Genomic DNA, 25,801 nt, shown 5'->3' on the forward strand with positions numbered 1-25,801 from the left:
TAAGTTTGCATAAATTATATTGTGTAGTGGCAAAACAATCCTGTTGGGTTTATTCAATGTTCAAATGTGTTTTTTTGTGACCTAAATTATGGAAAACCCATTGTCTGAAAAGCCCCAGGTCCCAAGGATCTGGCTATTAGGTCCCATACATTGATATATAATATATATCCATAGTGTGGTTTTTTTTGCAGATACGTCCAGCAATGTATTGTTATATGAATGAATTTCTGTATGATATGAATGTGTTTAAAGCGCAAGACTGAATGTCTTCATTTACTCCTTGTAACCAACAGTGTCTTCGACTGCAGTGTGTTTAGGCAGGCACATATGTAAGGAAAGTCTTTTGGAAATTTGTCTGCAGATGCAAAAATCTTATTGGATTATGTGTCAGAAATTTAAATTGAATGATCTATTGGTACTGAATGTCTTAATGAGGACATGAATAATAAAATGCTTGCCAAACCTCATAGTAAAAAATTCCAATCTACTATGAAATTTCAGGTACCTTTATTAGTTTAGTCATGGTCTGGTGGATGAAATTTAGGCACCATGTGTAAGCTTATCTGTGTAAATTCCTGAAAGTTCTAAGTCTCTCTGACCCTGCGCAGTGCTATATAATACCCTTGCTGATGTATGTACTGAAGGGCAAGCTTTTTTTTTATCTAGTTAATAATTACTGCATACAATGAAACATTTACAGTTAATTTTGTTGATTTTAATTTAGATATTACATTTATTCTGTTCTAGAAAATGTTTTCTTTTAATTATCCGCCTTCCAGAGGGGTTTTCTTACTACAGCCCTGGTTTCCATTACCTGAATTAAAGGGGTTGTAAGCCTTTAAATTCACTTTTAGTATGACGTAGAGAGTAATATTTTAAGACAATTTGCAATTGTTTTTCATTTTATATTTGTTTTATTAGTTATTTAGCTTTTTATTCAGCAGCTCTCCAGTTTGCAGATTCAGCAATCTGGTTGCTAGGGTCCAAATTACCCTAGCAACCATTCATTGATTTGAATAAAACTGGAATATGAATAGGAGAGGGCCTGAATAGACGAATAATAAAAAATAGCAATAACAATAAATTTTTAGCCTTACAGAACATTTGTTACCCCCCCCCCATTTGAAAGTTGGAGGGAGTCAGAAGAAAAAAGGCAAATAATTAAAAAACTATATATATATAAAAAAAAAAAGTCCAATTGACAAGTTGCTTAGAATAAGCCATTCTATAATATACTAAAAGTTAATTTAAAGGTTAAAATTTTAAGGTGACCATACATTGAAAGGTCCACTAATTTGGATCCAAGTTGGATCTGACTGCAAAGTAAAGATACAAATTAGTCAGGTTTTTATGATTTCTGTGGGTGTATTATTCTGTCTGATATCCAGTTACTGTGGATATTAGTCATTTTAAGGGTCAGGCAGGCTCCAAAACAATTATCTGCCAATGCACCATACACTTGCTGACATTTGGCGATCAGTGGATAGGGAAGTAAAGAGTTAACCGGTACGATTGTTTTAAAGGGGTTTTTCACCAGCCAAACACTTTTTTTCCCAGTTCAATTATTTTCAAATTGTTCACCATATTTCCAAAATCTAAGTTTAAAGTCCCTGTCTCGAGTGTTTGTCTGGCAACTCAGTAATTCAGGTGTAGACTCTAAACTGTTAGGGCTCTTACTGACGAGCAGTTGAAGCTGCTCTCCCCTGCATTCCATTTTTCTGCGTTCAGCCGCAGGGGAGCGCAGGAATAGACGCATTAAGTTCTTTTCAATGGGACTGTACTCACACAGGCGCGTGTAGGCGCCAAACGCAGGTTGAGACGCAACATGCTGCATTTTTCCTGCGTTCGGCGCCTACACACGCCTGTGTGAGTACAGCCCCATTGAAAAGAACTTAATTCCCAAATTGGAATCGATACGCCAGGAATTAACAGATGTATTATACCAACAATATGACAAATGGCAGACTATTATGAAAGAAAATTGGTACACAGACAGGAATAAGGCAGGCAAGGCCATGGCTCATAAGATAAAAGGCCGTAGAATGGCTCAAAGAATACTAAAAATTAAACATCCAAAATCGAATATCATGACTTACCACCCCAATGATATTGTTGATGCTTTAGCATCATATTATGAGTCACTCTATAATCTGGGCCAGGATCCTGAAACACACAACCCCACCCAATTAGAGATTAATGAATATCTAGATAGCGTTCAACTACCCTCAATCTCAGAGTTTGAGCAAAAACAACTAAATCTCCCCTTTAGCCAAAAAGAGGTTGAGATAGCAATCAGATCTTTGAAACATGATAAGGCACCTGGAATTGATGGTTTTATTAATGACTATTTCAAAAAATTTAGTAATATCCTATCCAGACCATTAACCAATATGTATAATGAAGTGGCATCAACAGGCATATTTCCTAAAGAATCTTTAACTGCTGTTATTTCCACAATTCCCAAAGAAGGCAAGGACCCTAGTGATCCTAGCAGTTATAGGCCTATCTCACTGCTAAACACAGACCTAAATATTTACGCCCAAATAATTTCTAACAGGCTCGCTCCCTTGATTCCACAATTAGTACACCCAGACCAGGTTGGGTTTGTAAAAGGTAGAGTCACCAATGATGGTACCAGGAAAGTTCTTGCACTTCTGCACAAAATCGGGCTCTGTCGGACGCCTACTCTCTTCGTCTCCTTAGACGCTGAGAAGGCGTTTGACAGAGTTAATTGGAAATATCTGTCCAGTATGCTAACCAAATTTGGATGTGTAGGTTACTTACAAAAAGCTATTCTAGCCTTATATTCACAACCAACAGCTATGGTATCATCTTCAGGTTCCTTGTCTGCCCCTTTTAGTATCACCAATGGTACCCGACAGGGATGCCCACTTTCACCAACAATATTTATTTTGTCACTGGAACCTCTAGCACAAAAAATTAGAGAAAACAAAACTATTCATGGAGTCAGTGTTTATGACTCTGAAATAAAACTAGGACTTTATGCAGATGACATAATATTGTACCTACAAAAACCGTCTGTATCTTTGCCAAACCTAAGAAAAGAGCTTAAAAATTTCTCAAATATCTCTTATTATAAATTGAATGAACAAAAAACAGTAATTTTACCCTGCAATATCAAAAAAGATACACTCCAATCACTTAAAGGTACTTGCCCTTTTTCATGGTCAACCAAATCAATTAAATACCTTGGAATTTATATTACCCCATCTCTCTTACTATATAAAGAAAATTATGAGCCCTGGATTACCAAGCTAAAAACAAAATTAGAAGCACTTTCCAAATTAGAATTCTCATGGAACAGCTGCATTTAAAATTATGGTTCTTCCACAGTTGCTATATTTATTTAGGAATATCCCAATTAGAATCCCCAAAAAATTCTTTACCTCATTACAGAGAATGATAAATAAATTTGTATTAATAAATAAATCTTCTAGGTTTTCAAATAAAATTTTAACCCTACATTCCTCAGAACTAGGTTTTGGTGTCCCAGACATAGAAAAATACTATAAGGCCACTATATTAGAACAATCTAGAGTGATTTGGACAAATGACTTGTCCAAGCAATGGATACATTTGGAACAAGACCAACTCCCCCTCAAAAACTATAGAGCATTTCTGGAATCTAGATTGATATGGAAAACCCAACAGCAAACCTCCAATCCCATTACAGCCAACACCTTGAGAGTATGGAAAGAATTTATTAAACTTAACAGTGAAGACCCATTAGCAAATATCCAAATAAATCCCATAATAAATGTATCTAGTATGATTAAAGGCTTAGATATAGGTAACTGGATAGAATTAGGCCTGGATTCGGTAGACAATCTTTTTGATGACACTAAACTGAAAACATTTGATGAATTAGTAAACCTTTACAATATTCCTAGATCTGAAAACAACAAATATCTTACCATACATAAATTTCTATCTAAAAATCCCCCTAATCCAATAAATTTACCTCCCCAGATAAATAGACTGCTAAAATCTGAAAAAATAATCAAAAAGGAACATCAGTATTATATAGAGCATTATTATCATTAAAAGATGACACACCCAAATGGCAATTGAAAAAGTGGCAAGAAACTTTACAAACTGACATCTCACAAGAAGATTGGGAATGTGCCCTAAAATCTTTAAAGAAAGCATCCCATTGTGTTTCACATCATGAGAACTGGATCAAAATGGTTTGGCAATGGTATATGACGCCTGAAAAAATATCCAAATTTGACAGCAGAACAACACCTTTGTGCTGGAGGAACTGTGGCCAAACAGGCTCATTGGACCATATTTTCTGGCACTGCCCTAAAATTACACCAATATGGGAAGAAGTAGAAAAAGTTTTACAAAAATTACCAGTTAACCTTACTCATATCCCCCAGGTATGGCTTTGTTACACTTGGGAATCAGGGACCTGCCCAAGAGAGAGAGGCTCATATTACATCATATATTTGTATCCACAAGACTTCTAATTGTTGATAACTGGAAATCTCCATATGTTCCAAAAATTACTGAAATTCTGAAAAAAGTGGATTTCAACTTGACAGCTGAGAAGTCTTGGGCTGTTAAATGTGGAAATCTACAAACCTTTCTCGACAGGGCGAGTCTTTGGTTGTCAGTGTATCCTGCATCCAAATTATCTGAATTTTAGATCTCTCACTAGTTAAATTTACTTTGATTCTGCAATACTTAAACAACTGGTCATTATAGCTAATTATCCTATCCATATACTCAGTGACATGTCCCGTTAGACAATCCCTGTTCATTTGTTCATTATTTGATTACTTATGGTTATCGATATAAACTAGTAAGCGATAGCACTTCATATTAGTATCCCTTAATATAGTAGACATATCTACAAATAAAAATAATACGTTAAGTTTATTAGTTAAAAGGACACAAATGCCCTAAAATGGGAAGTGGATATCCCAGGTCTGGATGAGGAGGCCTGGACGGGTGTCATAGAGCAGATTCCAGAACTTTTCATGTCTAATAGGGATAGACTGATACAGTTAAAATTTTTCAACAGGGTGTATCTTACTCCCCAACGGCTTGCCAAGATCTACCCGGGAACGCCAGACACCTGCTACAAATGTGGGGTAGAGGTTGGTACTCTCTTCCATGTGTTTTGGGAATGCCCTAGTATTCAAGGTTACTGGGGGAGAGTACTAGATTTTATTCAGTCTAGTTTTGACTTACCGAATATTCGCTCCCCGGAGCTATGCCTAATGGGTCACACTGAACCACTTACTTTCCCCCAGTGCCAGAGATTGTTTTATTTGCAATTACTTTATTATGCTAAGAAAGCCATCTTGTTGACTTGGAAGGATACTTCCCCTCCCTCTTTAAGTCGATGGAAACGACTGATAAACGAAATTCTCCCCCTGCAGAAGGCAGTGTATTTGGCTAGAGGGTGCCCGGAAAAATTCCTAAAGATATGGGGCCCTTGGCTTGAGTTGCCTGACACTGCTACTCACTCATTTCAAGCATTGACTTAGGCATGGTGATATTGCTCCTCTTGAAGCTAATGCATGTATATTGTTTTGTAGTACCTACTATGTAACCTTTGGTAGACAATTGTAAGACTCTCTTTTCTTCTGTACTTTGTATGTCTTTTTGAAAAAAGTTAATAAAAACAAATTTAAAAAAAAAAAAAGGACACAAATGCGCTGCATATATCCTTAAGGGATGGATGCGACCCTTGGAAACTTAGCAGGGAGGATCTTGGTCCCCCAGTTTCTATTAGGCTCTGCTCCATTTAGGAAAATACAAAAATAAAGTTGTAGTGTGATTGGTCCTATAGATTAAGCAAATATTTCACAAGAATGTTTTAATGTATAATTACAGCTATTAACCAATTCTTTATACATTAAAGTTCAGACCTGGTCCGTTTATCTGTTTTTATCTTGTGATGTAAACATTTTACTGTTATTAATAAGATATGTCATATTTATGACTGTATGTTCTATTTTAAAAAAAAAAAATTCAATAAAAAATATTGAAACCGTAAAGAACTTAATGCGTCAGTTCCTGCACTCCCCTGCGGCTGAACGCAGAAAACCGGAACGCAGGGGAGCGCAGCTTCAACCGCTCGTCAGTAAGAGCCCTTACAGTTTTGCAACATTTAGTTGATACATTTTTCAGCAGCATCTCTGGAGTATTGGCAACAGCTGAAACCCAGAGATTCTGCTCAGCAGGGCCAAAGATAAGAAATCTATCAACTAACTGTGTATCAATTTAGACTGCATTTTTGGATTTGTTTATACAGAGCACATTTACCTTTAATCAAATTACCTTGTTTATAGACAGAGAGTGGGAATGTAGGCTGAATATCTTTTTAACACATCCTATTTGTTGTGATCATTTTAAGCAGAGATCTATTGTGCTCCTTTAATTCTTACCTGGGCACTATTTTAAAGGAGTTTGTTTGTTCTCCCCAAGTCATTGTGGGGTTTCTCTGGTGTATGCAAGAGCAACTTTTAAGGAGAATGGCACATGGGGCAATTTGGGGTAATTTAAGTGCTGCTTTTTTATGTACCTCAGAAAAGCAGCACCACGTGCTTAAAACTGCCTGCTCCCATAGAGTACTTTTATTACCGTCCACTTGTAGATTACAGAACTATTTCACAGACATAGAAAAACTTGTGCCAGTGTTTGTCAGGTTATAGTTACAGTTGAAAAGCCAATCGTGTTAAGAACACCCTATGTACCATTACTCTTATAGTGCCCTTTCTGCTATAATTAGGCTCTATCCAATCATTACTTTAAATAAACTGTAACATGTAGGTAACATGTATGTTAGTTACAGTTTGTTGACAACTGAGAATTTTAGAGCATGTTTAAATGTGATGGAGACCTCTCTTCTATGTATGTAAAGTATAAAAATTCCTTTTCAACATATTGTATTTATACATGTGTATAAATGTATTACATATATATGCTAATTTTTACAGTTTGCAGTCATATTTAACTTTAAATGGCAGAATATTTTCTTCTAAGTCAATTGCTGCATATATGGCATTGTTTATGATATAACAGTTGTTTTCACATTGATTTAACATGTCCTTGTCTGACCCCCTCTCAAGTTCTTTATTTTACCTTGGGCTTGGAAAACATTATATTTGCTGAAAAGTCAGGCAGATAAGTTTTAGTTATTGATATCTTCCTGTGATTTATCTACATAAATGTTCCTTTTTATTTGTTGTGATACTGTTAAGATTTAGCTCTCGACACTTAGTGGGTTCATAAATGATTTCGTGCTTTGATTTTAAGACTTGAATTCTGACTTAAGGAGGGTGATTTTTTCTCCGGGCTGATGTGCTATGCCATTCTAAGAGCTCAAATTACATGCTAAATGTGGCTATGGTAGAAGGGGGGTAAAAAAAAGATCAAGTTACACATTCTCCGTTCCACTGTTTGTAGCTACACTTGAAGGCTGGAGCCATGCTGACTGGGAGGAGATATGCAATCTCTGTGTGTTTAAACCCTGCCCCAACCTTGGAGAGCAAAGGAAAAACTGTTCTATTAGTTGGTATGGATTACAGGTATTTGGATTCATTCTGCATGGAATCTTGCAGTTCTCAATGGATGCAAATCTGATCCTTGCTATTGTTAGCGGTGATTAAATCATTAAAATTATAGTCACTTTTGAGAAAGGCTAAAGGATTAGCCGAAATCTCAGTTATTTATTTACAATAAATTTAACCGATTTTTTTTGCATCTTAAGACCTGTGAGTGCTCGCCTTTTTCCAGGATAAAATTATAGTTGTTAATGTTTACTTTAGGAATTTTTTCACTGTAATGCACCATAAGATAGTTTAAAATGACCTTTAAAACATAACAGCACAACATTTTTTGTAGTCCGTAGTGTTAGAATTGTAACTGCTATTTCTCAGCCCTCTCTGGGGGACAGAAAAAAACAGCTTTTTATGTGTACAGTCCCCAGGAGGTTGGATCTCAGTCTCTAGAGAGACCCAATGCAAGGATAACACCGTTGCAACAGTTAGGGTAGGACTACACGGATGACTTCGATGCGTTTCTGTCGGATCCAACGCTGGGCGACAAAACGCACACGTCAAGTCGGATGCGACAGGAACAAGGTAAGTAATATAAAGTCAGATGGTGTCGCAAATGGTGATCCGACGAGACACGACTGTCGGATGCAGACGCAGCATTTGCATCCAACAGTCGTGTCGCGTAGGTTCACCTCTGCGACACCATCCGACTTTATATTGCTTAGCTTGTTCCTGTCGCATCTGACTTGCGCGTGCGTTTTGTCGCCCAGCGTTGGATATGACGGACACGCATCAAAGTCGGCCATGTAGTCCTACCCTTAGTGTTGACACCCGGGGTGAGATAATGGGCAGAGAGCTCTCTGCATCCATAGAGGTTAACCTCCTATGCGGGACAGACCCACCAGGGTTATAACAGCCTGGCAGGGCTAGAACCACCTAGAGGAATTCCCGGACCTCCCTGTGCAGGGCTTGTAATCTACCGGGGTGCTTAGCTGAGCGCTGCTCTGGGCACACTTTGGACCGCTGCCATGGCAACGGGAGGTGACGAGAGAGGCAGGTGGGAAGACACAGCAGAAGTGACGCGGAGCTCCTCTCTGTACACTTCCTGGTGCCAAAGTTTCCCGGGAGAACTGCACTGAGCCAGACCTCGTCTGACTCGCAGCAGCACGTCTCCGCTTCCTCCTGTTGCCGGCACAGAGCACTCGGGAGCAGCGGGTAGAGTCTTTCTCTCTTCAGTGTGGCTCGCACAAAATGGGTAAGGGGCAGTGTCCCCTTAACAGCTACCATGCAGATTACTTATTTTGCATGTGCCAAGCTAAACTTCCAGTGGGACGTAATGGGGCGGGTGTCATCACCCGAAAGATCCAACCCTTCTGCCTCAGAAGGGGCATTAATATGCTCAGATGAACACTCTAGCAATTATGAGGATGAAGACAAGGAACGGGGATCCCACCATGACATAGAGGGCATGGACATAGAGATTGATCCTCCCTAAGGTCAACAGCAGGCTAAAGTATTCTTCAAGCGACAAAAAAAAGACTTACTTGTGTTTTCAGTTCATGAGCAGTTGCTAGCTCTAGTTCAAGATGAATGGAACGCTCCAGAAAATAAGTCATATCCATTCCCCAAGGAAGTTTTGGACAAGTGGAGTTCCCTGCCAGTAGTAGATGCACCAGTCTCTAGACAATCTAAATCAAATACACTACCAGTTACAGACGCAGTGGCCTTCAAATATCCCACAGATAAACAACTAGAGGGAGGACTAAAGGCTATTTTTTGGCAGCAGGTTGTGCACTCAGTCTGGTGGGATGGGGAGCAACATGGAACAGGATGACCGCTCAAGGATGCTGGTTTCCAGAGGAGTCCAAACTGCCCATAAACATATTGGAACTCAGGGCAATCTACCTTGCCCTCAGGCACTGGTTTCACAACCTTCACAATCAGGATGTTTGAATACATTGCGACAGAAGGAGTTGACGCCACGACCCAAGAGTGGACATTCCATCTAGCTTACGTATTTCCGCCACAATGCTGCCAAGGGTTCTCAAAAAGATACATCAATTGCACACCAGGGTGATCTTCATAGCTCCCTAATGACCACGCAGGACCTGGTTCCACGACCATCGAGAAAGGTCCAGCACAGAGCGATTCATCTTCCATAAAGAACAGACCTATTAAGGGCTAATCCGGCACCCCAACCCGGGCCTGTTTGCTTTGATGGCATGGCTACTGAAGCCTCCATTTGGCGACGTCAGGGTCTAGCAGAAGAGGTAATAGCAACAATGTTACGAGCCCGGAAGCCTGTCTCATCTAAAGCCTACCACAGGGTGTGACGCACCTATTGTCAGTGGTGTCATGACTACAACGTTCCATTTGACACTATCCATACCACAGATTTTGAGATTTCTCCAAAACGGCATGGATATGGGATTCAATCAGCCCTTGCGGTACTATTCCAATCTCGACTGGCCCTCGAGCTCTGTCCAGACATTTATGCAAGGAGTGAACATCTGAGCCCACCAATCCGACCCCCAGTTCTGGGCTGGAACCTCCAACTTGGTACTCGAGGCTATGCTGGATTCACCCTTTGGACCAATACCATCCTTTCTACCTAATGAAGATGTGGTGGTTCTGTGATTATGCCAAGAACAACAAGGAGAAAGAGAATACACAAACCTTGAGCGTTCCAAGTTCATCAGACGTTGTGTTCATAGACCACGCTGGTCAGGGAAGGGTTCTAATGTTCTACTACTTCTGTTATTTTACTGGAGCCCCTTGGTCTTAGCTACACACTTTAGTGGTAAGGCTAGTGCCAGGGGGTAAAGCTACTAAGGCATGCCTATTTTGATTACCTCAAGTGTCCTACCTCCTGGAGGGAGATGCTTTACCCTGCTGTCTCCTGTTTCCCCCTGTTGAGGACAGAGAAATGGATTTAACTGTGAGTACATAAATCCCTTTACGAAAATGTAGGCAGGTGACTGCTATGAAGAGATTCATCTGTTGCCCTCAATGTCAAAGCTCCCAGTAAATGTCTCACTGAACCCTGCCCTTTTGGCTTCTTGATAGAGCAGGCGGAAATAATGATGAACCTTAAAGGCACAGTAACACCAAAAAATTAAAGCATTTTAATGTTAATACAATTTAATGTTCTGTAGCCTTGTACTGGTAAAACTGGTGTATTTTCTTCTAAAACACTACTATAGTAAGTAAAACAAGCTGCTGTTTAGCCATTAGTCATTTAAAGTTAAAATGAGAAAAGGCATAGGTTACAGAGCAGATAACAGATACGATTTGTAGCATTCAATGGGGGTTATATTATATCTACTATGTATTATGTGCTTGAATAGCTGCCCCCATAGGTACACATCAGCATGTTTATATAAAGTATAGTAGCATTTCTGAAGCAAACACACCAGTGCATGACAACAGTACATTACATTTTCATTATTTTAAAATGCTTTAATTTTTTGATATTACTGTTCCTTAAAGTTTAAGCTTCTTAATGTGTCTGGTGCAGTAGCACCTTTATAGGCACTAAAGGGAAATTTTATGAAAAACTATACATTTAAATTCAAAGGGATAGTGTAGGAATAGTGGACATATAACCTTTTTCATGCCCTGATCTGATCTTTGAACTATGCTGCACACAATCGTCTACTCTAATAATGTAATTATTTTTCCCAGATTCTGTAGATTCCATGTTTGGTAGCTATAACAGGGTAAACATTACATATACTGCACATGTACTGAAAGCCAGCACATCTTGTATACACCATTAGTTTCCAGACCAGCACTCCCTTTAGTGAAAAAACTTAACTCATAAACAATGTTCCCTCCATTTCCTTCTCGGCTATGTGCACAAATTTTTTTTTTCGTGCGCATATTTTAAACTTGTTTGTGCAGTTTTTAAAAACACTGTGCTCAGGTCGGAAATAAAACAAAATGTTGTGCTTTTTACACAAAATTCTTTGTGCACGCCACAATTTTTTGTGTGCGCTGGCCTCAAAATTTATGTGCGCACACCTTAGAGGGAACATTGCTCATAAAATTTTTAATAGTGTGTAAGCCTGGAGTATCCATGTTTGGTCATTTTGATTGATCATAATCCCACGTATGCATTATGTCTTAAGGAGCAGTATACACCCTTAATGAATGGGGCTTATACTGATTTTTCAAGTGAGAGCAAATATAGCTACACATTTCCCAGCCATTCTTATTCAAAATATACAAGTTTCTACTTGTGTGAAACCATTCCTAGACCTATTCTGAAGCAATGAATAAACTACAAGGTGAGTAGGGGTTTCCTCGTAATGCTTTTTAAACCTTTTAATCCCCCTACTTAACAGATGTTACTTATGCATAATGTTGTCCCAAATGAGGAGGGCATAATGTTTAGTAGTTGGTAAAACTGTATACCCCAACTGTTCTAAAAGGGCTGCAGTAATGTGCATCTCTAATTCTTTTCTGAAATAGCCACTGGCAAGGCGCAACTTTGTTAATGGGCAATATATACAAAATATAAATGATTGAAAATCAATTAAGTGCACTCACAGCTAGGCCAGTATCCACAGTGTGGACAGCAAAACTGTTACCTTTCACACCAGCAGTAATGTAAATATCTGGTGGGAAAACATATGCATCATGCAAGGCAATTTTGGGCTACGATGCAATGTTTTTGGACATTCAGTCTAAGGTCTCGTAGTGAGTAAGGTCAGCTTCTCTCTGTCTACATTTTGGATGCAGTCGGAGAGAAGCAGATCAGTTCCTATTCGCTCCTATATAGCTCCCCTGACAGGCATGGCATTGCTCTGAGTGCAGATATATGGAGCTGAGATGGGTCAAAAAAATGGAAATCCTGCATTTTCAGGGTGATCTCAGTTTTGTGTAGCTGCACTCAGACTGACTCTGTGTCTGTCAGTGATGCTACACACAGGTGCAAATAAAGGTCCCCATAGATGCTAAGATTTTTCTTTGCCGAACGACCAATTTTAGCGAACAATTTGTCAAATTATCGTGAGGTTAGTGGGATACGAACGATAGTACATCGGTTAGAAAATTGATTGGCAAGGTTAAAAAAATCTTTTTTCGGTCCTAATGCAATCTATCTAAGTCTGCAGGGCCAAGCAGGCAGCTACCCATCAGTTTTACTGCCAATATCGCCTTAAATGGTCTTTTTAGTTCATGGACACATCGTACATTTAAACGATCATTTCGAGATAATCGTGGTCTCACGATAACGATTGGATCTTTTAAAAATCTTTACATCTATGGCCATATAGTGGACCCACTTCTCTCCCCCTCTGCGCCCTTTGTTATACTTTGATAAGAGACGATTATCTCACAAGACTAGGACTGATCAATTATCTTTTAATTTTTCAATTTTTTTAATTGGTCTTCATTTTTTTTATGTTTATTTATTTATAAAGCACCATTTATTATAAGTATATAATACACAAAAGCCATGACTATCTTGTAAATTATATCCTTATAAAAATGGTGACTAGTGATGTCATCAGTTATAAACGGTTACTAGTGATGTCATTTTTGTCACATGACATGACAAACTTGTGTATTATAATAAATAAAGTACCCCTTGTTGGAAAATATGAGGATATGAGAAGTAACCTCGGAGTTCCATGATCTGTATAAAAGCACGAGGCCGAGGCTTTTATATGGTCATGGAACTTATAATATCCTCATATTTTATAATAGAGGCTACTTTATTCAATATAATTTACTGGATATTCATGGCTCTTGTGTATTCTATTTCAATACATACACAATCTCTATCTGTCTTTCAGTGGTTAACTAGAAACCTTTTTTTTCATAATTATTATATATAATGTGCTTGCTTAGCACTCTTCTACTGTTCGTTAATTTGCTCACAACAATGAAGAACAGCTTGCAGATTCACAATGAAAAGCTGAAGGCCATTCAGAAAGTTGCATCCCATTACTCCCACAGTTCATATTTGATGTCCTGACTTCACCCTACAGCCTGCTTAATGTTCATTAATTAACATCACATAATTACATTTTAAGCAGTCATCAGCTAGTGGTTAATGTATAAAGCAGTTGTGCTCTGTCTCTTGCCCTGGCTGTTGTTGAGCTATTGCATGTTAGGAGATAAGAGATTTGGTTTTTCACAATATAAACAGCTTTTTTTTGTTACTGCCACTGTTGTGGTCACAAAAAGACCTCCTCTTTGCCGCAGCAGCAGAAAGAAAAAAAAGAAATATAGAAATTCCTTTCAAACAGCTGCATAAATGGGATTTTGGCACCTTAAAGGGCAACTAAAGTTTAAAATAATAAGCTAAGAATAATCTTAGCAATGCTGTATTTTGTATACTAAATATAAATATGAACGTACTACACCAGAAGCCCAATTAAACAAAAGCCCAATTAAAGGAAAACTATACCCCCAAAATGAATACTTAAGCAACAGATAGTTTATATCAAATTGAATGACATATTAAAGAATCTTACCAAACTGGAATATATATTTACATAAATATTGCCCTTTTACATCTCTTGCCTTGAACCACCATTTCGTGACTCTATCTGTGCTGCCTCAGAGATCACCTGACCAGAAATACTACAACACTAACTGTAACAGGAAGAAGTGAGGAAGCAAAAGGCAGAACTCTGTCTGTTAATTGGCTCATGTGACCTTACATGTGGTTTGTATGTGTGCACAGTGAATCGTACGATCCCAGGGGGCGGCCCTTATTTTTTAAAATGGCAATTTTCTATTTATGGATTACCCAATGGCACATACTACTAAAAAAGTATATTATTATGATAATGGTTCATTTACATGAAGCAGGGTTTTACACATGAGCTGTTTTACTCAGTATCTTTTAATAGAGATCTACATTGTTTGGGGGGTATAGTTTTCCTTTAAACTAATTTATGTTTTAAATTTGGCCCAGGGGGTTGTCATCTTGTAACTTAGTTAAACATCTTTGCAATACCAAGACTACGCACATGCTCAGTGTGGTCTTCAGTTGGGAGGTTTAAGCTTAGGGATATAAATGATCAAAACAGCACAAGTCAAATAATATCTGCCAGAAGCCCATACAGCAAGACTGCATTGGGTCTTTGGATACAAATCTACACAACAAAGCTGCTTGAGTTCTGGAAAGTAAGACTCCCCACTGTCGTTTGAAAGTATGATCGTTTCCCTGCACAGCAGTTAGGGACCATCTGAAGTTTCCTAACTGCAGCTGTCATAGCAAGTAAATGAAGGGGGAAATGTATTGCATACAGTCAGGTTTCTTATAAAAACGGTATACATTTTTTAATTAAAGTATATTGAAGATAGGTTTCTTTTTCATTAAAGAAAGTAAAAATGGGATTTTATTTTTTTGCCTTTACATCCCCTTTAAGGGTGGTGGCAGACGAGGCTACTGGGGGAGATCAGTCACCCAGCGAAAAATCGTCTCTTCTTCGAGTAAATAATCTCCCCTAAATGCTTTCCCGCCGGCTAGAATGTAAATCTCTGGCGGGATGGCACTCTGATCGCTTCGGCTTTCCAATGTTGCCCAAAGTTTCCTGGTGAGTCAACTTTGGGCGACTTCTGGAAAACGAAGTGTTCTGAGTGCCAGCCGGCCGACTAGAATGTAAATCGCCGGCAGGAAGGCATTTAGGGGAGATTATTTGCTCGAAGAAGAGGCGATTTGTCGCTGGGCTACACTCCCCCAGTAGCCTCGTCTGCCACCACCCATATGTGAATTTCTCTATTTTTTTCCTTTCTGCTGCTGCAAGGAAAAATATATTTTCCTTGTGCTGACAATAAGGATTGTGTGTTTCTAATTTACACTTTTTATCTGGGTCTGACTCAACAGACATCAGAGGATGCCTCTTTATGTAAATATTTGCACAGGGGGAGAATCAGATAGTGAAACTAATGTTACCATTTGCTATGGTTTTCCCATGGTAACAAAATGTTTCCCTTTTTGAGCTAAACTGTTAACATATATATAAAAAATTTTGAGCGCAAATTCTTTTGTGCCTGCTTATGTTTTTTGGAGTCAAATATTTTCATAAATTTTCTACAAGTGAAATATTTCAGTATCATGACCAAAAAAAAAAAAAAAAAAAAGATACTCGCGTATACAACCTAATACAGATTCACTGTTTACAGGCAGATGGGGTGGGGCTGCTGTTCTTTTCTCCTTGAGTACAGCCCCATAATCTGGCCATACACAAGCAAATATAAGGTGCCTATTGACCCCTGCCTACCGGTATTTGCAAAAATTGGATTTGAAATTATGCAGCCGTAGGGGATAATGGAATGGCCATTAGTGCAGTGATTTTACTGGCAAGTCTTGGGTTAATGGAGTGCTCATTTGCCATTTCTGCAGTGATCTTACTGTAATGAAATGCAGGAGCCACAGTGTGTTGTAGAATTGTTTGGGCCACAATATGTCAAGGAATATGTAGGGGCCACTGTATTTGTGTTCTCTGGTGCATTTTGTGATTCTGATACCTCTATTCCAAGCATGGAAAAGGTTATGTTTTTGAAAAATGGCCACCGTATTTGTGTGTGGTCCAAAAAATCGCTGAGCACAGCAGACCATTATTTCTTTCTTTCTTTCAGGTTCTTTTGAAGGGGTGCCCCAAAAGAACTACTTTGACTAGGGCACCATTTAGTCTTAATCCGGCTCTGCATTGGCCTGTCCCTAGCTGCTTGTGACATATGGTACTCATTATTGCTGAAATCTACAGCTCATTTGAGTGACTCCTTGAGTAGCAATTGCCATTCAAGGATACATGGACTTTCTCTCTCTCTCTCTCTCTCTCTCTCTCTCTCTCTCTCTCTCTCTCTCTCTCACTCACTCACTCACTCACTCACTCACTCACTCACTCACTCACTCACTCACTCACTCACTCACTCACTCACAGGGTTTTCATAGAGAGTCAAACAGTTGATGTTGTGAAAAAAGTGATCAGGTTTATTAATCTGAAGTTTCGGTTCCCTACAGGAACCTTGCTCAAGGAGAAAGGTTCCTGTAGGGAACCGAAACGTCAGATTAATAAACCTGATCACTTTTTTCACAACATCAACTGTTTGACTCTCTATGAAAACCCTGTGAGTGCCAGTAATATAGACTGTTTGTATTTATCCTCCTGACTAGAGCACCCAGGTTGTGAATTTTTTAGAGGTGTGCAGCCTGCCTCTACCGTAGGGCTGAGTGCAAAGAACTCTTGTATTTGTCTCTATGTATTTTCTGGTCACAGCCTCATTGAGCACAACTTTCCCGTGTGTGTGTGTGTATATATATATATATATATATATATATATATATATATACATACACAGGAATCGTGCATATTTTCACTCCCCCTTTGCTTCCCTGTCATCGACTTTCGTTTTTCCAGTATACATTTATGAAACATTTTCAATACTTTTTTTTTTTTTAACTTCGCTCTGTTTATTTATTTTAACAATAAATCACATTCACTTCAAAACATCGTGATTGGTTGTACATTTTATTACTTTTTTTGTTATATGTTTTGTAGGTGCATAAGTTGTATCTTCAGTAATAAAAATGAAAATACAATATGTAATAAGAATACGGCGATAATAAAAGGATTTTCAATACTTTTAAATTGATTAGTAAATGTATTTGTTATTGAAAACAATATTTGTCTGATTTATAGTCATATTAGTGTTATGTTTGTAAATCAATACAGTGTACTTTATATCAGAAGCCAATCAATTAACAGACCTATGAGGGGGGGGGGGGGAATTGAAAAAGTAGAGTAAATTACAGATTTTATGCCATTTTAACATCAAATCAGCCGCAGACAAGAAATTCTCTATTTGTGGCACTAGCCTAAGGGCTCTTGCATGCAGGCATTAGAATGTGCATCTGTTGAAATGAATGTTGAATGAATATTTTGAACACTTGCTGAGCATATAAAATGCAGCATGTTGCATTTGTAAAAAAAACATGATAAATGTGGTAGTGCTGGGTAAAACGAGGCAAAATAATATGGAATCTCTTCCATGCATGTTTGAAAACACTAGACATGAAAAAAAAACATTTGAAGGGCCCTACCACAAACAAATATTTCACCATTTTCATAATACTAGTTGGCATTTTCAGTAGCATAGTGTTTATCGGTATAAAGTTTGGCACCCCCAAGTGGTTGTATGTACTTACCGGACACTCTGGGCCGGTGTGGTTTTCTGCTGATAGGAGCACCAGCCAGGAGTGTCAGGTATATACAACTTACCCTGGTGCCAACGAGGACCAGGCATTGATCTTCGCTTTTTACATTTCCCGGGCAGACGCATATGCAGTAGAGCGAAATAGCTGGCTTTTGCGTTAAAGTTTGGCTACTGCACATGCACAGCTGCGAGCTGAAGGCAGAACCAGGAAGAAGATAACTCTGTGGTGCTTGCTGGCAGAACCCTGGGCCAGTGCAGTTTTCTGCTGATGGGAGTATTGGCTCGGGAGTGTCAGGTGAGTAAATACAATCACTTGGGGGTGCCTAACTTTTGGCACCCCCAAGCATAAAAGCATTTTCCTTCTCCTTTCTAAAGTTAATACTATATCATCTGATTCCAGTTTGAAATTAGTTGGTTTCCTTCTTTTATTTTGTTCTGGGCAATGCAGCGTGATCTGTGCAGGTGGATGAGCAGTCATGATGATACTTCTGCTAAAAGTTTGAGAATTAAATCAAATGTCTTACTATTGGTAACTGTACTTGTACAATTTACGTGATGGTAAATCCGGTCCAGTATACTATACCTATAAACCTCATGTTCAAGTTAGTGTAACAAATGGCATAGCATTAATGCCGGGGGTGCTGAGTTTGGTTCTTACATGAAAGGAGTTTGTATTCTATTTCCATGTCTTTGAGTTAGAACAGGCATTTTTCAACTAGCAACACTGTTTCCCCTCATACAGTGTGCATGCTTTTTCAATTTATATGCAATAGCTGATATACAAATACAGAATATGTGATAAAATGAATTGAGTGCTGCTTATTGGTTTTAACCTACAGTGTATAAAGCGAGAGAGAGATTTTGCAACTTTTCCTGAGTCTTATGAAGACAATAATTTAATATATCGTCTGCATTCACTGCATACAAATAATCAGTGCAGTCTGCCATATATAATTGAAAACTAAACTGGTGTGGTTGCCCAAGTGTTTGTCTGTCTAATTGATCAGTGAAAGAACAAATGTGAAGTGTTAGTTCCCTGTTAAGCAGAGTGGTTCACATAGCTAAAGCTGTTCAATATGCTTTGCAGAGTAAGGTTCCTTGGTGTCTACCAAAGAGTAAACAATGCCACATTACTAATGACTTATTCTAATGGATTCTGTAGAATGAGATTTGTAACCTTGGGAATGGGGTCATGTAAATCCTGAAATTCTTCTTTAGGTTGCTGTGAAAAGATTAGATTATTCTCTGGATTCTCTTAATTAAGCATACATTGTTTACAGGTATTATTTTAATCTTTTCTAGATCTGCGAGAATATGTTCCAGTTTGATATTGCTATAGAAGTGAACTGGAAATACATTTTAAGCTGCAGAGAATTTTCTTATCGCTGGTGAAGGCTGTTAGTAAGTAAGTATTTCTAATTTTTATTTTTTTTGCTGTACTTTTTTTCTCCTTTTAGATTGTAAGATTTATTGAGTAGGGCCCTGTTTACCTTTTGTATTCAGTTTATTTTTGTGTGTGAATTATATGTTCAATGTACACACAAATTTATTGTACAGAGCTGCAAAATATGTTTTCGCTTTTTGAAAACATTGATAATAGAAGATTGACAATCCACTGTCCACACTCCAGTGAAATCCCAAGCAATCGGATCATTCACATGCAAATCTGATTAATTTTGGTTGTTGCAATTTTTTCCAGAAAGGTGGTGACATCTCTTGCAGGGCTATCATCTCAGGATTTTCCTTCTTGAGGGGATGTGTGAAGCCCGACAGCTGCAGAAGGGGAGAGCATTGTTTAACTTTAATCACTCTTGCCTGTTTAACTTGAATGGAAACGGGGGGGGGGGGGGCTCAAGTTTTTCCAGTTGTCTTCTGTATAAATGGTTTATTTTCTTCCAAACATTAACTTCATTTTGTTTTTAACCCCACTTTATGCATTCGTAGGCAGATCTTTTTTAAAAGGAACAGTAACATCAACATTTTTTTCAAAAAAATGCATTAGTATACATAAAAAAATAAACACCAAGACAAATAAAACTTTAAAATAGCAAAGCCTTTATTAAGAAATAACTTACCGAAACTCTTCCACTTCCATTCCTGTTCAGAAAAGGCGATATAGCGCCCAACCATTGTGCTGCATTTTGCAAAATTGTACACATCACCCCGGCTTCTGTGTAACTACCAGTTCCCGAGTACAAACCACTGGAAGACACGGGGCAGCTGGAGGATCTAAGCCCTGGCTCGGGTTCTCCGTGCTCTTCTGGAAGTCACCCTCTACATCGCCCAGCTATACAGCCTTGCCAGATCCCTGATGCTCACAAGCTGTAGGGATCACATGTGGAATCCATTTGACTCCTGCCAGGCACAAGAAGCCGGATCTTGCTGCTCTCTCATACCGGACCTATTCCCCCCTCTCTCCAGGCTTCTTGTCACTCATTAATATATACACTGTCCCTCCTAAGCTGCCGAATCGATCTACGGGTAAGGGCACACGGGCAGATTAGGTGAAATTAGACATTTTTCATCCGGCGGAGATCGGTTGTTTGGTCGATCGGACAGGTTAAAAAATTTCTGTTGGCTGCCGATAATATCTCTGCATGTATTGCTGATCTTACGATTTTCAGTGGGAGACTGTCACTAGCTTTGTCTATTGTACGATTGCTGTCAGGGGCAGAACATCGGCTGATCTGTTCTTTAAAGGGGAAGGAAACCTAGTCAGCACAAAAACCTTCCCCCCACGTGTGTTGCCCACCCTCCCTCTTCCCCCCTGGCCTACCTGTCCCGCTGGGCAAATGCCCCTAACTTGTTACTTACCCTTCTGCGCAGGTCCAGTCCAGGGAGTTCACAGACGACATCTTCTTCCATGCGATCTTCTTCCTGCTTTGAACGGCGCATGCGCAGTAGGAGCATAATTAAAAAAACTTTGTACAAGAACAATGGCACACTGATGAGATTTGTCGCCCACTGTAAAAATACAACATCAAGAGTGACAAATCTCCTGAAAATGCCCATCCCTCTTACTAACCCTAGAATTGCCACAAGTAAATTACATTAAGCAGGGTTTTTGCTTAATCATGAGCAAATGCCTTCCTTAAAGGGATACTGTCATGGGAAAAAAATTTTTTTTCAAAATGAATCAGTTAATAGTGCTGCTCCAGCAGAATTCTGCACTGAAATCCATTTCTCAAAAGAGCAAACAGATTTTTTTATATTCAATTTTGAAATCTGACATGGGGCTAGACATTTTGTCAATTTCCCAGCTGCCCCTGGTCATGTGATTTGTGCTCTGATAAACTTCAATCACTCTTTACTGCTGTACTGCAAGTTAAGGCCCCCATAGACGCGACGATTCTTCTTTGCGAAACGACCGATTTCAGCGCAGCCCGACCGATTCGTCAAATTATCGTGCGGTTAGTGGGATTCAAACGATCGTACATCTTACGATTTTTCGTCCGACATCTGCCAGGAAATTGATCGGCCAGGTTAAAAAATCTTTGTCGGTCCCAGTACAATCTATGGATGTTTGCAGGGCCAAGCAGGCAGCTCCCCTTTGTTTTCCTGGTAAATTGGTCGTTTTAGTTGATGGACAGTTCGAACGTTCGTACGATGGTTCTCAGAAGATCTTGGTCTCACGATGTGGATTGGATCTGTTGAAAATCTGTACATCTATGGCCAGCTTTAGAGTAATATCACCCCCTCCCTTTTCCCCCCAGCAGCCAAACAAAAGAACAATGGGAACCTTCCCATTGTTCTTTTGTCTGCTAACTGGTTACCTAACCAGATAGCAGCTCCCTAACACAAGATAACAGCTGCCTGGCAGATCTAAGAACAGCACTCAATAGTAAAAACCCATGTCCCACTGAGACACATTCAGTTACATTGAGAAGGAAAAACAGCAGCCTGCCAGAAAGCATTTCTCTCTTAAAGTGCAGGCACAAGTCACATGACTGGGGGCAGCTGGGAAATTGACAAAATGTCTAGCCCCATGTCCGATTTTAAAATTGAATATAAAAAAGTCTGTTTGCTCTTTTGAGAAATGGATTTCAGTGCCAAATTCTGCTAGAGCAGCACTATTAACTGATTCATTTTGAAAAAATTTTTTTTTCCCATGACAGTATCCCTTTAATGCCATTTTCCCATGTTTGAGCTGGATTGCCACTAGGGTTGCCACCTTTTCTAGAAAAAAATACGACCTTCCTATATATTTATCAATTTTCCCTATTAATAACATTGGGATCAACCAACATTTTTTCCGGCCAAGTGACAATCCTAATTGCCAAGAGAAAGGTAATCCGGCAATTTAATGTTAGTGATGGGAGTGGCCTTTTACGGAGGTTTGTCGTCCAAGTATAGACACAAGAATAGAAACAAAGGCACACTCCACGCAATGCTGGGATCTTGTCTTAATAAAAGAAACCTTGTAGTTTTGCAGAAGCATTGCGTAGAGTGTGCCTTTATTTCTATTTTATGGAAGCTCTTGTTTGTAGCAGAGCCAACATTGTGCACTTCCCATCAGATAATAATTGCTGCAGCAGCACTCCGATTGTTGATTTCAACTTTTTATTTGTACAAATAACACGGCAACGTTTCGGGCTATACCAGCCCTAATCAAGCCTTGATAAACAATAACAATCGGAGTGCTGCTGCAGCAATTATTTTCATGTGGATCTAACCCCTGCAGAGAGGATTACAGCGTGCACCAGACGCCTCAAACGGAACAGTGTGAGTGTGGCACTTTATTTCGACAATTTCGACTTTGTTGCTTTCCATCAGATAACGTACCTTTTTTGTTTTTTAAACATATAAAGGCACAAACAAGTTTTGATTGTTGTCCAAGTAGCACAGATTTAACCAAAAGCAACAAATATTACTGTGTGCTATCACCCTAAGATGTATTTTGCAACTGCTGCCACTAAAGTTGTAGGTGGGATGCAGTTTAAGTGGTAACTTTTTTTTTATATGACCTGTTATTTTTCAGACCTGCCCATTACTGCTGTGGAGGACTGATTAACAATTGTTGATAAACCACCATGTCCTAGTCCGTTGAATCTCGCAAAAATGGTTCCACATTACGCATTTCAACTCGTCCGCTACAGCTTACAAAACACTGTCATCGCTCTTAAAGGAACGGTAACACCAAAAAATGGAAGTGTTTAAAGTAAAAAAAAAAATATCATGCAGTGTTGCCCTGCACTGGTAAAACTGATCTGTTTGCTCCAGAAACACTAGTATAGTTATTATAAACAAGCTGCTGTGGAGCAATGGCGGAAATTGAAAAACGGCTATATGGCACAGGTTAACTAATGGATAACAGATAACACCATTAGACAGACAGAGCTTATTTGCAATCTGTTGTGTAACCTGAGCCTTTTCTCTTTTGAATGGCTGCCCCCATTGCTACACAGCAGCTTATTTATATAAACAATAGTAGTGTTTCTTTGCATTATATTTTCATTACTTTAAAACACTTTTATTTTTTGATGTTAACTGTTCCTTTAAGCAGCTATTATGTGACACACAATTCTAGTTAATGTTAATACATCCCTGCTTATACTTTATTATATTTTTTTTTGTCCTACTTTCAATGCTTGCTTCACAAAGCTAAACTTGTTTTCAAAACAATAAAGGTGCTTTGAAGCATGAGAAGAAAATTTTCTGTTGAAAGGTAAACACAAAACCATGGTTTTGCCGACTTGATCAGGTTTTCTTTTGACACCCACCGATTGAAGCACAGTTCGGCACTTAATGCATTTAATTTTATAGCCCATGAGCCATTACCTTAAGAAAGAAATCTATGCCATTAGTTTTTGTAAGTTTTCCGCAACAGAACGCAGATTCAACTCCTGTAATGTTGGCACAGTTATTAAGAAAAAATGTTTTGCATAATAAAAGCAATTAAATTCTCGGCAACTTTTAAATATACATTAATTACACATTTTCAACAGTTGTATAGGTAAATGTAATTTCTATTAAAGAAACGGCATGAGACAGACGTTTCTGTTGCAGTTCATTTCCCCTTCAAGTCTAATAGCACACAGGACTGTTTTTTTTCTCTGCTTGAGGAGAAAAGCCATGGCAGTGTCCTCCCCATCTCATTCTGAGCAAAAATGCATACATTCACACGCTTTTGTGCCTAAATCTGCCCTGCGATGCATAAAACTAGTGACTAGACCATGGAAGCGTATGCGCTGAAATCTGGACTTCCTGTATCTTAATAGAACAGTTTCTGCCTATGTGCATCTACACAGAGATCTACTTCAAAATGCCTGCTTTCGTGTGTTTCATGCAACTATCGGTTCTGTGTAGTAATTTGTACATCAATGGGCCGTTAAAAACTGCTGACTAATCCTCTGTTCCTGATATGGATTGTGCAATTTGACTTACTATTCTTGATTGCTAGGATAAGCCCCTTGTATTAAAGGAGATAATAGCACAATGGGAGACTTCTGTTCAGTGATAAGAAAATTGGAACAAGCTAGTTGGCAAAAAAGACATCTATGGTGCAGTGCACTGGATTTTACTCTGTCTGGGCTTACCATACTAGTGATGTGTGTGTCAGGAGTTTTCATGCCTTCCTAATCCACCTCTTTGCAAACTGGGCCTAAAAGAGTTTCTGCCTACTTTTTAATGCCTGTTTTGACTGTGAGTCTCACAGCTGTGGGTACTCAACAGATTATAGACATTAAAAATCAAACATTAGATCTATTTTTAAAGGGGTAGAGACATGGTCCAATATTAACCGCAATATGTCACTATGCCAAAATAAACTCTAGTTTTTCATAGTGACATGTTCCTTTTAAAACCTGGAATGTGTCGCTATCCCTTTAAAATATTCTTAACATTTTGAAATCTTGGCTCTGTGTAGGTTACCAAACCTATATCTGGAATAAAATATAGTAATGGAAGCCATATACATACAGATTTGTCTGATTTATAGCCACTTACATTCTGGTTCAAATCTGGTTAAATAAATCATTAATTTAATTCTAATAGGTTGCACAGAGGGCTGCATAAACATGCCAATACAGTCCCCGCCTGGCAGGGTTTTGATTTCTGCCCAATAGATATCTGGCTGATTTTCGGCCAGATATTTATTGGGGAGGCAGTCTGGGAGAGCCTATACACGGGCAGGTATGCTGCCGACTTGGTCTGAATTTACATATGGATTAAGTGACAAGGTGCTTTTTTCAACATAGTATTGTAATATCAATAAATCATAGCAGTCTTTAAAGAACTAAAGTTTTGGTTTCCTCTATGACCCCAGGTTTCAACCCCTTCCAAAGATTGTGCCAAAAATGGGTGCTTGTCATTCCGCAGCAACTTGTAGAAAAAGGCATATGCATATCTGCTATGTGTAACTAACCTATGGCTCACACCACGCCAGTGGAGCTACGCACTGGAGCTGATATGAGAGGATTGACTTCTGTCTACCTGCATACAAAACACGGTGGAAAAAAGCAGGGGCCTTGTGTTCCCTTATGGTTGCTCACACTGTCAGCCGAATGAAATAATAGAATTTTGGCCATACTGTTTATCCCACAATGCCTGTGTACGGCCCATTGAAATGTTTTATTCTATAGACAGTCATAATTATGCCCAAACAATTTCTTGTTTATATTTGTGAGAGTGCCTGCCTGAAAACATGTCATTCATAATACACTTGACTTATTTGATTTTTATGAACCAGTGTGTCTTACCTAAGGGCAAAAACAATGCAAGGTAAGGGGATTACCACACATTTAAAAGACTTTACTTGCTGCAATCTAGCATTTTGGGAAATGCCTTTTTCTGCATGTTGGTATGTTATGTGCAGTGATCCCTATTTTTCTGGACTAAAATTATTTTCAGGGGTTTTGTCGTCTGTGGGATAGATCATACCTACAGATCATAAAAACATCATTGCTTCTATTGGCGTCACATTGATCTGCTGTGTGAATATGTCTACGGTATTCATGTGTAAAGAAAAGGAATCTACTGCCCAGAATGTCTGAATGCCTTAAATAAGTGATAGATATGTTTGTTTTTCTTATTCCGAGCTACAAATATTAAGGTCATTGGAGAAGAAAAGTAGAATTCCACAGATTCCA

At 38.8% G+C, this 25,801-nt stretch overlaps 1 protein-coding gene across 7 annotated transcripts in view; it reads left to right on the forward strand.

Moving 5' to 3' along the window:
* bmpr1a.L (bone morphogenetic protein receptor type 1A L homeolog) overlaps positions 1–25,801 on the forward strand; it is a 58,261-nt gene that overhangs the window by 6,238 nt on the left and 26,222 nt on the right. For 2 of the 7 annotated variants that reach the window (XM_041568391.1, XM_018224332.2), the window contains exons 2-3: positions 17,835–18,009; positions 19,017–19,119. The exons of 1 other annotated variant lie outside the window; for it this stretch is intronic. The gene's annotated coding sequence lies outside the window, so the exon portion shown is untranslated. 7 annotated transcript variants of the gene reach the window in all.

Source organism: Xenopus laevis, chromosome 7L (assembly GCF_017654675.1).
Source record: "Xenopus laevis strain J_2021 chromosome 7L, Xenopus_laevis_v10.1, whole genome shotgun sequence".
Taxonomy (NCBI): Eukaryota; Metazoa; Chordata; class Amphibia; order Anura; family Pipidae; genus Xenopus; species Xenopus laevis.